General features: G+C 36.7%; 1 pseudogene; it reads left to right on the plus strand.

The window, feature by feature from the left end:
- Positions 1–17,866, plus strand: part of LOC103715695 — a 94,569-nt pseudogene that overhangs the window by 49,798 nt on the left and 26,905 nt on the right.

Below are 17,866 nucleotides of genomic sequence, written 5' to 3' on the forward strand. Positions count from 1 at the left end.
ATGTATGGTAGGTTATTAATTAGGCTATACATTTCCAAGCTAAGTATCCATGTCAATCTAGGTTAATCATCATATTAAGCAACTGCACCTGTCAAAACACTAGCTTCCTAAGCATACAAGAGCTGAATGCAAGAATCATGCCTATGTTCAAGACTTGGACTCAAATTGCAGTAGACTATTAAATGAGGTAGACTTTTTTAAGATCTACAAGACCTCAATTGTGAATCATGACTCTCAAACTAACAGCTAGGACCAATAGTATTACCTGGATCAATTTTAAGATTTTATGGTAATGTTAACTTCTAAACATTTGGAGAAGATATTACATGGATTGCACTTAAAAGAAAAAAGAAAAAAGAACAAAATAAAAAGGTGGTGGCTTGTAGGACTGTCAAACAAGCAGGCTGTTCACAACCAGCTAATGTTCAGCTAAAAATTTGGGTCAAATTTGGCTAGCTTGGTTAGCAAGTGAGCATAACTAGAGCTAATAGCTCACTCATTCTTAGTTCGATTTATATAAATAATTTATATTAAATTATTTCCATTATTATTATTATCAATATAATAACAAATTTATATTTATTATTATAAATGAACATAATTTATGAATAGTAGAATATATTTCAACTATAAGATTAAAATAATTGAAAAATTAGTTCAAATGAAATAAAATAGAACTTTTACTAGATACCTTAAATGAGTTGTTCATAAAACAGCTTAAGTTCAACTCAGAATTAAATGAGTTGGCTTGAGCTTGACTTGTGATCTAATTGGGGAGAAGAAAATTTTCTTCAACCCACTCAACTTGAATATCTCAAAAGATAACTAGAAGAAGATGGAGAAATCTCGAAGGTAAAGTTTTAAGTCCTCTTTTCTTTCATTGATCCTTCAAAAAAATGAGATACATAGCCTCTATTTATAATGTAAGGTCCGAATTAACATAATTTGGGTCGGATTTCTCTTTCTAATCCTAGTAGAACTCTTTTTTCTAAAATAGACATTTCTAATAGATAAGAGTTAAAAATTTCAAGGAGGTAGATCTCGACTTCTACATCAACTTTACCTTCTGTCGCTTTGTCGAATTCTTATCGAATAGAGAGCTATGCCCGTCTTACTCAAAAATGAAACTTTTAATTTGATCATCATATTTTGGGGTCTAACATTGAAATTTCATCCTAATTCAACCTCCTAGATATAAATCTTGAAAAGATATTCAATTTCAAAAAAAAGATCATCTCAATTGGGCATCGTATACCAAGTTATGGTCTCTGAAAGTTTGGCATGTGATCCAGCTTTTCAATGTGGTGGATCTCACTCCTGAATCCTGTCTAGCTCTGCTTGTATTAGTCAAAGTGGCCTACATCAAGTTTGGTGATCCTCCTAGATCAGATCTCCCCTTTCTTAGGAGATTTAACTCCCGTTAAATCAAAACTAGAGGTGGAGATATGCCTGATTTTCTGTCTCGCAGTTGAACCACCTGGCTTTGCTTGGAGATGGTTTTTGGTTGGATTCTTCTTCACTCTCGAGTCTTAGCAAACCACTAGCTCTGTTCCTTCTTCTGGACTTCGTGGTAGTGACGGTCCTTGCTATCCTTCCTCGTCGATAATGACTATGAAGACTCCTCAATCTTGATCAGAATAGATCGCTCAGCGGAACCAAAGAACGAGAGCTTGGCCTCTCATATGTAGTTTCAGATTTTTGTACCATTATCGCAAACTTATTTCAAGCATTAACAAGTCGCTTCGCTTGGGCAGCAATTGCAGGGTCTATGTTTTCTTGTGTTTTGGAGGCTTTGATCATAACTCCTTTCCATCCTCCATGAATCAATACTTTTTAGACACCGGTAGAAGATTGCATCTCGATCCAAAAGTATGGGCTCCCAAGGATAACCTGGCAAACATCCAAAGGAATAACTTCACAAGTTACCTCGTCGATATACCTCTCAGTTATAGCAAATTTGAAGGTACACTTCTTCGTAATCTTCAATGCGATGTCCTTCTAGATCCAACCAAGAGGGTAAAGGACATGGATGAGGCTTGGTCTGCAATCCTAGCTTTTGAACTTGATTTTCAGAGATGAGATTCTTCTAACTTCTAGGATCTATAATAGCCTTAATGATGTTTTGGTTTCAACTGGATCTTCAAGCAAAAAAGTTTTTCTCACACCTCTAAATCAGCTTCAATAGTTGTTGCGGGTTTCCTCACATCAAGCTCAATTTGGAGTTTGCTTGCTCGAGCTCAGGCCGCTCCTCAAGTAAAGTTTTCAACACTTCTTCTTGGTGTGTCTACAGAAGTCATAATGATTGCAGTAATTTCTTTGAGTCGTGTTAGCTTGCTTCTTGCCCTACTCCTCTTTTGGCTTGATTTTTTGTGGTCTTTCTTAAACTCGTTGCCCTTTTTACCTTCTCTAGGCCGATTCTTCTCCTTAATTCCTATGGCCTTCAAGCTAGCTTCGCTAATATCTTCAACTTTAAAGAGTTTTAGCTTCTTTTGGATGCTCTCATAGAGACCTCCGATGTATTTCATAAAAACTGCATCATCGTCGATGGAGATTCTGAGAGAGATTATTTGCTTGTAAAACTTAAAGGTGTAGTCTTGGATAGACTTGATCATACTTCTATCGTAAGTACTACCACTTGATTCACCAATTCTCTTCGTGGCTAATCGGGTAGAGTTGCTTCTTGAATTGGCTCTTGAATTTGTTCCATGTCAGATTCGAAACATTGTTGTTCCTCATGTATGAATTTCACCAAGTAAGAGCATGGCTTGAAAGCTTAAGACGAGCGAAAGCTACCTTCTAAACGCTTGAGTTCCATAGATTATAAAATATGTCTCTAACTGGTCTAGCCAACTTTAGCTTTTCTGCATCAACTACCCCATCATATACAAGGATCTCGATTCGAGCCTCATCTTTAAACAATTGAAGAGAGATATTTTTCAACCTGTAGGTCGCTTATCCCCATCCTCCTCGCTGGATGGTGGTTCTTCATCTCGAGCCATGGGAGACAGCTTTGCAACAGGAGTTACTGGTGCTTGTGATGAAGGTATCACCAATCTCGAGACGATCTCGGTGAGTTGGGCAATCTTTTTCTCTAATTGTATGAGACATCCTTTTGTCTCATCATCATCCATTAAGGAAGAATTAGCAGCCATACTTATCTTTGTCCTTCGATGTACTTGAAGCACAAATAGTCCTTCTCCTAATTGTTTGTATTGCTCACGTGTTTGGACCATGAATAGAGGCTCCCATAGATATAAAGGATCAAAGCTCTGATACTAACTTGATCCAATTAGGGAGAAGGATGATTTTCTTCAATCTTCTCAATTCGAATCTCTCAAAAGATAACTAGAAGAAGATGGAGAAATCTTGAAAGTAGAGCTCCAAGTCTCCTTTTTTTTATTTATTCTTCAAAAAAAAGGGTACATAGTCTCTATTTATAATGTAAGGTCCTTCCTAATATAATTTGGGTCGGATTTCTCTTTCTAATCCTAGTAGAACTCTTTTTCTAAAATAGATATTTCCAATAGAAAAGAGCTAAAAATTTCGAGGAGGTAGATCTTGACTTCTATATCAACTCTACCTTCTATCGTTCCATCGAATTCTTATCGGACAGAGAGCTATGCCTGTCTAACTCGGAAATGAAACTTTTGATTTGACCATCATATTTTGGGGATTAACGATGGGAATTTTGTTGCCCAAGGTGACAAGCAAGAGGGGGGTGAATTGGTTTCTTCTAAATTTGGTGCTTTAAACGTTTCTTAATTAAGTGCGGTGGAGCTTCCTTAAACATTTGAATGATTTAAACTAGTGCAAAGATAGAAGATGATGCAAGAATAAACGTAAGCACAAGCACAACACAACACAACAATATAGTGGTTCGGTGCTCTCCTTAGCACCTACGTCCATTCCCAAGCGTCCCCTTGGAAATTCACTATAATTCCGCGGATTACAGTTGGATTGTTTTTCGGGCTCACAATCCAAAAACCTTTGTTGGTTTTACGGGCTCACCAACGAACCTATACACTTTGGTTTCCGGGTTCACCAAAAACCTTTGTTGGTTTTATGGGCTTACCAACGAACCTTTACACTTTGGTTTTCCGGATTCACCAAAAACCTTTGTTGGTTTTGCGGGCTAACCAACGAACCTTTACAAAGTGTTTAACAAACAAAAAGAAAAGATTCAAACTCCTAAATGAGCATATGAAACAATATAAACTACAAAGAAGAGTTAGAAAGTATTTATCGCTTTGAAGTGGCTTTGCTCTTCTTTGTCAAGGATGCTTCACTCTTCAAGGGGGATGGAGCTCTTGATGCCTCTTTGAATCTGCTCAATCCCTTTCTTTGATTCTTGAATGAAGTTCTTGATGAAGGAGATTAGGGCACTTTTGTTTTCTTGTGTATTCCTTGATATTCCTTTCAAAAGTTGTTCTCTCTGATGAATAGTGCCCCTTTAAATAGTTTCCAACCTTCCTTGGACAAGCCCCAATGGTCAGATTTGAAAAACTAGCCGTTACTCACCTTGGGAAGGACAAAAAGTACATCTGCAGAACTAGCCGTTACTGTTCAGCCCGTGTTTGGGTCGGCTCAACCTGTCCTTGGGTCGACCCAACTTTGCCTTGGGTCGACTCAAAACATTCCTTGGGTCGACCCTTCAGAGAACACAGAACTTTGATTTCAGCCTTCCTTCACTTGGGTCGACCCATCCTTTCTTTGGGTCGACTCAAAGTCACTTGGGTCGACTCAACTTCTTCTTGGGTCGACCCTCTCAGTAATTTCAGAGAACCATTTTCTGTCTGTCTTTCTGTCTTGCCTTTGGGTCGACCCTCTCAGGGTTTGGGTCGACTCAAGCTTGGGTCGACTCAACCACTGTGTGGGTCGACCCTCTTCAGTAAATCCAGAGAGCATTTTTCTGTTGTGTTTTGAGGTTCTTTGGAGGTTGGGTCGACTCATGCTTACCTTGGGTCGACCCAACTCACTGTTCATTTGTGCCATTTTTGCAGGGTGTGCCAGATGACTTCTTGATGTACCGGGGTCGACCCAATCAACCTGTGGGTCGACTCAAACCACACTTTGCTGCATTCTCAAGGTTAGATTCATCCAAATAAACAAGGCCATTTATCCATTTTCAATTAAACAAATATACTGAGAGTAATGAACTTATAATGAAGTATCAATTTAACTTATAGCATGATCTAGATAATTGCTTGTTAATCATCAAATAACACTATCATCCTCAAATTTCATTCTAATTCAACCTCCTAGTTATAAATCTCGAAAAGATATTCAATTTCAAAAAAAAAAGATCATCTCAATTGGGCATCGTATACCAAGTTATGGTCTCTGAAGTTTGGCATGTGATCCGGCTTTTCATATGGTAGATCTCGCTCCTGAATCTTGTCTAGCCCCGTTTGTATTGGTCAAAGTGGTCCACATCGAGTTTGGTGATCCTCCTAAATCAGGGCTCTCCCTGTTTAGGAGATTCAGCTCTCGCTAAATCAAATCTAGAGGTGGAGAAATGCCTGCTTTTCTATCTTGCAGTTGAACCACCTAGCTTTGCTTGGAGATATTTTCTGGCTGGATTCTCTTTCACTCTCCAGTCTTAGCAAACCACTAGGCTCTGTTCCTTCTTCTGGATTCGTGGTAGTGACGCTTCTTGCTATCCTTCCTCGTTGATGATGCTACGAAGAACTTCTCAATCTTGATCAGGGTAGATTGGTCAATGGAACCAAAGAATGAGAGCCTGGCCTCTATATATAGTATTCGATTTTCGTACCATTACCACGAACTTATTTCAAACATTAGCAAGTCGCGTCGCTTGGGCATCAATTGCAAGGTCTATATTCTCTTGTGTTTTGGAGGCGTTGATCATAGCTCCTTCCCATCCTTTATGAACCGATACTTTTTCAGACGCCGATAGAAATTGCATCTCAATCCCAAGGTATGGACTCCTAAGGATAATCTAGCAAACATCCAAAGGAACAACTTCACAAGTTACCTCATCGATATATCTTTCGATTAAAATGAGCTTGACAACTCAATAAGCAATGAACACTTTACCAAGACTAATCAAGCACTAAGTTAAATAATCATTTACAGAAATAATTATATAGAATTCAATAATTCGAAATCAAATTCAAATATGCAGCATTATCAAAATATTATGCATGTGAAATTCATTTTTTCTCAAAATTCAAATTTCCTTCATAAAGTCATTTTTTAAAAATATCAAGTTCATCTCTTCGCCATGAGCTATGACCATATTTTTCTGTGGCTGGGTCATGAATCATGCATCTTCTTGCGTTGTGTTGTGCATCATCTTGTGGCAAAGCCTTTCGAAATTGTATATCTATTTGCGGTATGTCGTACATCTTCTTGTGACATACCCTTCAGGACTAATCAAGTGCCAATGTTTTAGTCCCCATTGGCTGGATCCTTAAATAACCAATAGTGGCCAGGTTTCATGCATTGCTTGAAAGTTTGCTTTTAATAATAGATATTTTGATATTAGGTTTATTTAAGCTCTTCTACATTAAGTTTGACCATTCTAAGAGACTTCCATCAATGTTAATTTGACCAATTATAAAAGGACTTATTTATTGATTTTAAGTCAAATCTCTATGCATGTTAATCGATACAAGAGAAACCATCTCCCTCAAAATTTACAAAAGGGCTAAAGAAAGAAAGAGAAATATATATTCCTTCAACTTGGACATTCATCCCTTGTATGTAGAATATTTTTGGGACTTGTTAAGTTTGGGGAAAGCATGCCCAGCCCAACCAACAAAATGTCCACCTCAACTTGATTCAATCCTTTAATTAAGATATAGGCTAATCCCAATCCAAAATTTTAAACCCAAGACATTTGATACAATCAAATTAGGTTGGTTGAGTTACGCTAAACCACTACCCAGAAAACCGCGTATAGTGATGGAGATTTCCGTCACTATACCGTATTTCGGTTACTAATACAGAATTTGTGATCAGAGCTCTTGTCACTGAATTGGTTACAAAATACGCGTCACTAAATTCTCAGTGACGGCGGCGATTTCTGTCACTAAATTTCATGACAGAACCATCGTCACTAAGCCTTACAAATTCAAAAATTAAATATTTAAGAAATTACTTATTTTTCGTCACTATCCGGATGCTGAGTTAGTGACGAAGGTAACTTGATCACTATTTTGTCACAGAATTCAGTCACAAGTTTGGTCACTGATCCATCATAAATAGTGACTGATAATGGTCCGTCACTAGTTTTTCCGTCACTATACGCGTGTTTCTGGTAGTGAACCCTATACTATAACTCAACCATAGTTCAAAATTTTAAATCCTAGCTAGATCTATTACGTGCATAACTAAATTGGAATCCAACCCTCTTCTGACATTTTCAACACATATACAAGTCTAGTTCCAATTCAAAATTTTAGACTCAAAAACACAGTTGAAAAGGTTAGACTATATAATTAAATTATGCCTTGCATAGGAGTACTCAATTTTCTTTATTATTTTGTTTTATGTTTTATTTTTAATTTAAATTTATCAAATATATATATATATAATTGCTGATTTGATTGCCTGTTAGTTAATATTTTTGAATTATTATGAATATAATATTATACTTATTGACATTTCTTACTTTTATCATTTCTTTACTTGTAGTGTACCTATTTATTCAAAATTATTTCATATAATTTTCAAAATTTATTTAAATGACTAAAATAATTTATATTTTTATTAGAGTTGGACTATAATGACAATAGGAGCGCAAATAGGTCGGGTCGGCTCATAGTGATCCTGACCCAACCTAGTTCCTTATTTAGATCCAAATTTTGGATCTAGACCCAACGTAATAGAAGATCGGGTTGGGTCGAGTGGGGTCCCCCACTTCAATTTTGACCCAACGGGTCATTCAGGTCGGGTTGGGTCCATGTATAACTCGGACCCAACTCAAAAATCAAAATCGGATCGGATTTGGGTCGGATCTGGTTCGGGTTAACCTATCCATGGCTTCAGAATTTATTTGCACCCTCATGAGCTGCGGCCTATGGGATCAAATAATTTTACAAATTTGGATCGGATCGGGGCGGGGCGGGTTGTAGGATTAAAAATCCAAAATTATCCAAATTTAAATGGGTCGGATCAGGTTGGGGCTGAATTTAGTAAACCCAGGCCCAACCCAGAAAGTGGAACGGGTCCAATTTTAGGACCCGACCTAGCCCCACGGGTCTTCCAAAACGGGTCGAGTTGGGTCTAAGCGGGTCGGGTTGCGCCGGGTCATGGGTTAACCTAACCCATTTGCAGCCTTGCCGACAATACTGGCGGAAATGTTTCTTATTCCTTTCCTAACCAAAGCATGGGTTTATATATAAGTACAACGGATGACAAAATGGTAAGTCTAGTTGTGACAACTATGAAATATTTACAAACATAATCAGAGGAGAATATTCAAAGATAGCACTACTGATTATGGCTTAAGTTGACCCCTGATTGTTGAGATTCCCTTGAATGCCAAGATCATAACTTGATTCTATTCTTGGTTCTAGAGATTTTGTTGATAGAAAATTAAGGGATAATATTCAAAGACAACACTCTGATTATGGCAGATTATAGCTTAAGCTGACCCCTAATTGGTAAGATTATATTTGACCCTCGGTTGCCAAGATCATGGCTAGATTCTATCCTTGATTTCTAAATTCCGTCGGCACTCCCCCTCAGATGCTGGGAAGATAAAGCATCAATTTGCAACTAGCAAATTATATCAACTTCTAGTCATAGCCTTAGTAAATATATCTAGAGTTTGATATTCAGAGCAAACATGAGATAAAATAGCAGTACCTTCTTGTAGAAGTTCCCTTATATAATAGCAATCCACTTCTATGTTCTTAGTACACTATAAAAAACAGGATTGTTGGCTATCTGAATTGTACTAACATTATCAACATAAAGTCTTGCAAAAGTTTTCAAGTGTACCCTAAGATTGGCAAGTAATCTACGAATCCAGATAATTTCAGAGCATGCTATAGACGTAGAACAATATTCCACCTTAGTAGATGATTTGGAAACATGATCCTGCTTCTTACACTCCCAAAATATTAAAGATTCCCCTAAGACCATACACTAAACAATAGTGGAGCGACGAGAATCCGGGCATCTAGCCCAATCAGCATCAACAAACTTAGTGAAAGCGAGGATGAGGAAGGAGATAAGAGTCCATGCCCTGCCCATGAGTGCATTTAGGGTTACGAATTACTCGGTGAAGTGCAGCCAAATGAAGTTGACGGGGGTTGGACACAAATTGGCTTAGGACGTGGACAACGGAGAATATATCTGGCTTTGTCATGGTGAGATATACCAAGATTCCAACCAAGCATCGATAATATGTTGTGTCAGTTAGGATTTCCATCAACCTTTTGTATTTGACATTCATTCCATGGGAGTAAAAACAACTTTGTCATTAATCAGGTGTGCTTCACAAATGCTATCCTTTGTGTACTTGGTTTGGCTCAGTGTGATCCTTTAGAAGTTGACGAAACTTCAGGGGCCAAGAAATAAGTTAATACTCCAAGGTCCTTCATTTGAAAAGTAATTGTTTAAGGCCAAAATACCTGTATCATCACTGTCAGTGATAATTATACCATCGACATGAAGCAATAAAATGATAAAGTTAGCGAGGAGCTGTGAATAAACATTGAGCAGTCATATGAACTTTGGTGAAAACTTGCACTGAATATGGTAGTCTGAAATTTCTCAAACCAAGCTCGAAGAGCTTGTTTCAATCCATACAAAGATTTACGAAGTTGACCAATACGATCAGGATGGGGTAAATGATAACCAGCTGGGGGCTTCATGTATATAGTTTCCTTAGGATCCCCATGAAGAAAAGTGTTCTTAACATCATCCATTTGGTGTAATGGCCAATGATGAACAGTAGCAAGCGCCAGAACTTCGTAATCAATTCCATATTGCTACTCACACATCCCTGCTCAATGAGTCTTGCTTTGTACCTATCAAGCGTCCCATCTGCCTTTAGCTTAATTGAATACACCCTTTTGCTGCCAATAATTTGTCCATTTAGGGTGGTGAACAAAGATCCCAACTATGATTTTCGTCAAGTTCCAGTAGCTCCTCATCCATAGTTTTTCTCGAACACTTGTTCCGTTGCTTGTTTATAGGAGGATGGAATAGGTGTATTGTGTAAAGTAGCAAATAACACTGATGACTTGCCATATCTTTTAGGTGAGTAACCATGCCTTAGGAGGTAGTTCACAAGAAATATTGGGTTCAACTTCAATAACTGGTTAGGGGAAGGCGTAGGTACGACATCCCTGCTCTGCTCATTATTTGAAAGCGATAATATTTTTTACTTATTGTAATTAATATTTTTGAATTATTATAATTATAATATCATACTTATCAACATTTCTTAGTTTTATCATCTCTTTTCTTATAGTGTACTTGTTAATTCAAAACTATTTTCATATATAATTAGTATTTTTTTATTAGAGTTGGACTATACTAATATTATTGGTGGAAACATATATTATTCCTTTCCTAACCCCAGCATGGGTTTATATATAAGTACAAAGGATAACAAAAATGGAAAGTGTGGCTATACAAAAGTGGTAACTGTGGTTGTATAAAAATGGTAATTTTGGTTGCAATAGCACTGCTGTTTATGGCTGACTATAGCTTAAGTTGATCCTTGATTGCTGAGATTATAGTTGACACTTGATTGCCAAGATCATGGCTTGATTCTATCTTGATTCCTATATTTCGTTGACATATACACATTATGTTAACTCATTGAGAATAAAGTTAATGATTTAAAATCATTGATACACCATCCAAGTTGAAAATCCAAATCATCGAACATGATCTATACTAAAAGTATTCCTAGAAATCAAATTATATATTTTAGTGGTCTTCTAAAAACCAAGATTTGTATATTTTATTGGTCTTCGTATATTTTGAGTAGATTTAAATTCATTTGATTTTGATGATTAGATTATAATAAAATAATATATCATGCTATTAAAACCATCTATATTGGTATCCACTTGATGATTATATCAAAGACCACCAAAACATATTTTGAATTTTGGATTCTAGGCTTTTTTTTTGGAGAGGAAAGTTTATATGCATTTTTTTTTAAGTGTAGATCACGTTCAATGTTTTTTAGCTTAACTTTGGATAGTCCATCTTTGATTTTGAATTGTTCGCTTCTTTTTCCAGGAGTTAAGGTGTGTGGTCTAACTATTTTTATTATATTATATTCTTTAACTTTTTGTTGCTAATATTATACATATATGAAAAACTAAAATCTTTACTTTTATTTTTATTTAAACTTAGCTTGTGATAAATTTATGCTGGAGTGTTTCTTTTTACAAGCGTTATTTTGCTGTAGGCTAGTTGATATTATAAATTACATTGGTTGTGTGGGATCACAAATTTTAAGCAAGCTAGTACTAGTTTTTGAAGTCCTTTTTTCAAAATAATATCACTGTTATTCACTTGTATCTTTTAAAATAAAATTACTCCATCAAAAATAAAATATTATTTTTAAATTGAAATTTTCTACATCAAATTTCTCTGAAAAGTAATTATACAATCAAAAACTAATAGTTTCATTCAATGAAACGTGAAAAAAGTAGTATTATTTATTTTACTGTTATTTTTTTGTTGTTAAAACACTATTATAGTAATAGTTATCTTAATATATAAATGATGGTTGTTATAATCATTATAATGGTTAACGATAGTTTAGTAGGGTGAGTTAACCGGATAATGCGATTTTAAAACCTTGATCTGTATTATAATACATAATAATACTTTCACTGAAGATGGGGTGGGAGGCAAGCCCAATTCACAATATTCTCTCTATGTATTTTTTGTGAATATATTATATAATCATAAAAGTGCTACTCTGTTTTTCCATGCAAAGCCACAACGGCCCTTGAAATGACCTAAACTCCACAAGTTGTCTCTTGGGGAAGCTGGTAAAGAAATTTGCACTTCAGAAGAACTTCACAAAGTTCAGGGATGGATTCTGGGAAACATATCTGATTTGTACTAATTCTTTGTAGTTATACTCAGATTTGTCAGTCATTCAATCAATTCACAGCTCCATCTTTGACTTTAGTTGGATTTTACCAATCTTGATCAAATATTTGTTATCTCAAAATCTATTGTAATTGTAGTGTTCATGCTTTGTTTGCCTTGTCAAAATCATCTTAGCCATCATTCACAGCAAGCCGATAGCTAATTGTTTCTAGCTCCAGGGTAGAATTCCTTGATCTATTTACTACATAACTTAGTCCTTAGGATTCATTTTTAATGTTAGACTTTCATCATCAATGTTCCGGAATAATAATCCCACATCAAATAGGTTCATCCAACTAAATACCTGGGTTATTAGATAGGATCTTAACATGGTATCATCAGAGCCCACCGATCCTTCTTACCTATCAAATTCTCCATGCTCCTACTTACTAATCCATGTATTGTTCTAGTTATATGATATAATTTGGGTTAGATTGTCGAACACCAATACATAGACATTTAATTGAATAAGTTATAGCTTCATGGAACATTGTTACTGGTCTTGCTTTGTAAAGTATCATTCATTACAAATAATCAATTCATGATTCATAGCATGAACTACAGGCAGCGGTTGGCAGACAATTATGGGACACACTTTCGGCTGTTCAAGCAATCATTTCTACTGGCCTTTTCTGAAGAATTTGGCCCTACTCTTAAGAAAGCGCATGAATACATAAAAAACTCACAGGTTACTCTCAGTTTATTAGTTTTATTCTGATACGTCGGTCCACTCATGCCGTCTTTGTGCACTTGACCTATTTCTAACTTGTTTTAAAGATTCTTGAGGACTACCCTGGTGATCTCAAGTCAACGTACCGGGATAGATCGAAAGGCACATGGCCCTTCTCAATGGCAGATCAAGGATGGATGGTTTCAGACACCACAGGAGAAGCATTAGTGGTAGCCATTTTAGTGCCCTCATTTATTATTCTCTAGTTAAGATAGTGATATTCTTTTATCTTCTGCAGGCTCTACTCTTATTGTCACAAATGTCTCCAGTGTTGTTGGCGATCCAGTAGATGTGAAACGACTTTATGATGCTGCGGACATCCTTCTTTACCTACAGGTAACTCATGACTGTCCTCTAGAAAACCAAATTGAGTAGCTCTCCTTCAATGCATCACTTATTAAAGCTTCTACACCATTGATCTGATAAGGTAAAGCATGCATTTTTGACATATATAATTGACCTAATGAGTCTTCTAAACATTAATGTCATCCGAAATTATTAAGGTGCATTCGTCCAAGGATAGTTTTCATGATCTATTAGTTATACTGGAGTTTCTACTTCCATCCTATTTATAACATATCTATGACTTTTCTATTGTTGGAGTTGAATTTTGGTGGAAAATAATAATTTCTAAATTTATGCTTGATTTCTCGCAAGCAAAATACTAGCCAAAGAAAAAACCTTGTTGGATGTGATCAAATATTGCAATCATTATTTTATAACCTCTTATTCTTTATAAGAAAGAACAAATTGATATGCTTCTTGATGACTTATAATAATCAGCATATTTGTCCAAATGCAAATAATCAGAATAAGCATTAAAAGAATCTGTTGCAGTATTGTACCTTGTGGAAATAAATTTTGTTTTTATTGTGTAAGAAGAAATTTACTTTGTGGTAAACTTCGTGTACAACATTTATTCTCAGCTACTAGGTGCAAAATTTTACAATAGAGGATTTGAGTATACTTACATGATACACAAGTTATGTGAGGACCCGTGCGGGCGTGTGTTTAGTCCCACATCGGTTATTCGCTGGGTAGATCTTGGGTACTTATACAGGATCAAGGAACCTAAATAATACCTTCCGGCTAGCCATTTTGGGTGAGATCCTGGGTTGTTACAAATGGTATCAGAGCCAGGTTTCAGATTCCTAGGGATTGTGTTTGAAATAGTCAGATGGAGCTTAAGTTTTAGGATCTTTAGGATTCGTCAGAAAGTTTGAGAGATGGGTAGACATTAGGCCATTAGATGAAGGCATTTATTTGCTTTTGTTATTGATAAATTTGAGTTATTTTATCATAATTTTGAAATGCTAAAATTAGACTGCAACCTAATTATGGTCGTAACCAAAGTGTGAATGAGCTACTCTGAGAGTTTTCTTGGTAGAGCAATTTGTATTTCAAGTTATGATTAATTAGATTTTTGACTAAATTAAGTGAAGGAATATTAATCATGAGTTATTATCGTGCAATATAATTATTTTGGAAGTTTAACTTGATATCAGGCACTGTGGATATTGCTTCTAGTTGAAGTTAATTATTTTGGTGGCAAATTAAGACTCATTTATAAAAAGATGTTTAAAGGTTGGACTAGAAAATATTCATTGAAATCTGTATGTGGATCATGCATGGAACTCGTATATAGAAGAAAAATATACTTGGGGATGAGACTTAAGAATTTTTATTGGGCCCTAACCCTTGAGAATTGAAACAATTAAGATTGATATTTTGATGGATCTCAATGTAAAATCATAGAGCTTATATCTTGGAGGAATTTATTGTAATTCTTTGAACCAGATTATTAGATTTTTGTGAGTTAAATATTTATTAATCAAGGCTATGAGTTGATTGTGGATTTTGTATCACCATATGAGAAATGCAAGTGGGATTTCATGAGAGGCTCAAATAAGTTTAGCCTAAAAGAAAAGATTCGGAATGATTGAGTAAGCTCCTGAGTAAGTTAATCTAGAATCTTTTAATTATCAAAGCTTAGAATAAATATCAACTTGTATAATGGAATTGCCAAGGAAAACTAGAATTGGCTTAGTTCAAATTTGGATCTAGAATATGATTACTTGATCATATGATGGTATAAATACGACAACTATCTCAAGGGTTAATCATGACTAGGGTACTTGGGAAGCAAGGATAAAATTTTGCTTGGATATTAAAAAGAAAAAAAAAATGCTGATAATCTGGGATCATTAAGAAAGTTTGGAGAATATTGATCTGAGTTGCGCAGCGGAAATTTGATGGACTGAGTAAATTTAAACTGGTCAAAAATATTGACTGTATTTTGATAACATGTTATGATGAAAGACTGTTGTTCAATAATGAAAGATTTTGTTAATAAGGAAAGGTGAATACTATTGATTCTCAGGTCAATCATGATATGATTATGTTATCTCCTGGATAAACTTTGCTATGTTTGGGTATGCTAAGAAAATAATAATTTGAGCGTATCATGACTCAGGTTAGTTGATTGTTGACCAAATATGGTCTAATTTGTTAAGTATCTGAATAAACCATGCATTATCTGCTCCCATCTTATGATTTATAAGTTTAAGTTAAAAGCTTTGTGGCATATTGAATCATGGTATCAATACTTTACCTTCTCAGACCTGCTCTTGTGATTTGATGCAAATCATTTTTGGGATAGACCGTTGCTATCTAATGATCATCAGTACATGTTCATTTTGTGAATTACATTTCTAGCCATTTAATGATTTGACTCTAAGGTTGGTCATTATCCTTTGAGGGATCAGCACACTACCATGATAAGTGTATGAGATCTATTTCATTTTAAGTTCTATCCCAAACACAACTAATTTTAATCAATCCTGTTGCGAATTGATCCTGATTCGATCTCGAGTGAACGTGGATCAAGATGATAATTTCAATCTGAAATTTTAGTCAGTCTGTTATTTAGTGTTAATCTTACGAGTTTATATGAATTTTTTGATAACTGATTCAAAGTTAACTATCACACTGCTTTTGATCGAGAAGAATGAGATCTTGGATTTATATTACTCAATGAGCTGAGCATATTTAAACTTGAAAGGCATAGATCTCTCAAATTTCGAGGACGAAATTTTTTAAGGGAGAGAGAATGTGAGATACCGGGCTGAAGTCGGCAGCCCCAACCGACTTCAGCCCATTCTCCTTTTGCAAGGGAGCCAAAGAAGGGGATCGCAATCGCGATCCCCGCTCCGGCTTCTTCGGTCGTTGAGGGCGGGGCGTCGCGACCACCCCACGGCCGCATGAGCGGCCGTTGATTTCGCCCCACCGCCATGATTTTCGCGCAGAGAGCCGTTGAAATGGGGTGATAAAACCCCCATCTTCCTCTTCGTAAGAACACCTCCGAGCCCTCCTCCCTCTCATCCGTCTCCTCCTCTTCCTCTTCTTCCTCTTCCTCTCCTCCCTCTGTTCTTGCTCTCGAGTGACCGGCGAGCTCTCCCGGCCGAGTCCGCCAAATCCCTCACGGCCTCCCCTGTCTCTGGATCTACCTTCCTTTCGAAGGTGCGTCGCCGCCGCGTTGAATCGGATCGATGCCTCCCTTGGCCGAGACCACCACACCGTCGATCGCGTGAGCTTCCTCTTCTTGCCTTGATTTATTGCCAAAAATTGATTTTTTTTCTCTTTCTGTTCAGCCCAGCAACCGAGATATCTCGGTTGTTCTTTCCCCGTCGGCCACTACGGCCGCCGGTCATTGTGGGCCGGCTGGCCATCGACCGAGGGGTGGCCTCCGGCCACCCCGCCGCCCCCTTCTCTTCCGCTCTCCCTCGCGGTTTTCCCCTGCCGTGGGGGGGACGTTGGGGAAGAAGAAGGCCCATGTGGGCCGAGCTGGGCCAAGGCCCAGTTCACTGTGGGCCCAACATGGGCCCAGTTGGAACCTGAAAAATAAAAATAAAATAAAATAAAATAAATAAAGATGAAATCCAGTCCAGATCCGAAATCCAGTTCAGATCGAAATCGGAACCCGAACCTGAAACCCGAACCCGTTTAGCCAATAAATGAAATTTTGCAGATAAGCCCTTGACAGTATATTATTTTACAAAAGGGTATTCTGTAACTTATGTTTGGTCCCTATAAGAAAAAAATATTACATAAAGGTCCCAACTATATTTATTTAGTCCACTCAAGCTTTATAGAATAGTACACTGTAAATTAAGTATTAGTCCCTGCAATAAATTTTATTGTATAAATGAACTAATTAGAAGCCAACCTTGGGGGCCCTACTTAGCTGGGTCTATGCGGGCCCATTGGGCTGTGCCTAATATGGGCCTATCGGGCCATGCCATTATGGGCCAACTCTAGGCCCTGTTGGGCCGTGTTCAATAGTATTATTTTTAGATTTTTGCTTAATTCTGATATTAACAAAGAATTAATTAAATTTAAACAGGTGAACTGTTCTGCCTATCTGAAGTAGGAATTAAGCGAGAAGAGGTAAGTAACTTAATACTTCAAGTGTGATTTTCAAATTATTAATAAATAGATTAAATTCTGAAATATGTTTTGTATTTAGTAAAATGGGTCTGGGCATGTTAAATTTCATTTGAAAATTATGCTCTGAAATCCGTAAACTATGACTGGAAAATTTATGAAATCTGTTTTTATATATATGTATTCTCAGCATGGCTATGATCTGTTCTGTTCTGTTCTGGCCCGGCCAATGGGGATTATACGTTGGACCTGTCGACTTGTAATCTATGAGGAACCGGTTTCGACACCGCGCCACCGGTGATTAGAATAGTGGTTTCTGGACACCGGCTGCCATCGGTGGGTAAATATAGTGGATTTGGCCAGCTTTTGGCAACACCGGCTGCCAATCGGTGGATAAAATAGCTGGATTTGTGCACTTTGTGGCAAGACCCATGCCACCTGGGTTACGTGGCCGCTTAGCCTAATCATGTTTGAGATTCTGATATCATAGTTATTTGGAAAAATGATAAATAAGTTTTGAAAACAACAAAAACGATGTTATTTATGATTTATTCCAGACATTATCACTGTATGTTTGATGCTGATATTGTCTGA

This window comes from Phoenix dactylifera, unplaced genomic scaffold, assembly GCF_009389715.1.
Source record: "Phoenix dactylifera cultivar Barhee BC4 unplaced genomic scaffold, palm_55x_up_171113_PBpolish2nd_filt_p 000319F, whole genome shotgun sequence".
Taxonomy (NCBI): Eukaryota; Viridiplantae; Streptophyta; class Magnoliopsida; order Arecales; family Arecaceae; genus Phoenix; species Phoenix dactylifera.